The sequence below is a fragment of the Limulus polyphemus genome, unplaced genomic scaffold (assembly GCF_000517525.1).
Source record: "Limulus polyphemus unplaced genomic scaffold, Limulus_polyphemus-2.1.2 Scaffold5357, whole genome shotgun sequence".
NCBI classification, from domain to species: Eukaryota; Metazoa; Arthropoda; class Merostomata; order Xiphosura; family Limulidae; genus Limulus; species Limulus polyphemus.
The window spans coordinates 58,780-59,434 of record NW_013670967.1 but is presented as its reverse complement, the minus strand read 5'-3'; positions in this window follow the sequence as shown (position 1 = coordinate 59,434).

Here is a 655-nt window from a genome sequence, read left to right as displayed (position 1 = left end):
GCTTGGTATTTACTGGGTGTTTTATTATGTGGACAGTTAGATATTTCTGTTTGATTGGGTGGTAATGAACCTTGTTATTACCAGCTTGGTATTTACTGGGTATTTTATTATGTGGACAGTTAGATATTTCTGTATTGATTGGGTAGTGATGAACCCTGTTATTACCAGCTTGGTATTTACTGGGTGTTTTATTATGTGGACAGTTAGATATTTCTGTTTGATTGGGTAGTGATGAACCCTGTTATTACCAGCTTGGTATTTACTGGGTATTTTATTATGTGGACAGTTAGATATTTCTGTATGATTGGGTAGATGAACCTGTTATCACCAGCTTGGTATTTACAGGGTATTTTATTATGTGGACAGTTAGATATTTCTGTATGATTGGGTAGATGAACCTTGTTATTACCAGCTTGGTATTTACTGGGTATTTTATTATATGGACAGTTAGATATTTCTGTATGATTGGGAAGTGATGAACCCTGTTATTACCAGCTTGGTATTTACTGGGTATTTTATTATGTGGACAGTTAGATATTTCTGTATTATTGGGTAGTGATGAACCTTGTTATTACCAGCTTGGTATTTACTGGGTATTTTATTATGTGGACAGTTAGATATTTCTGTATTATTGGTAAGTGATGATATTACCAGC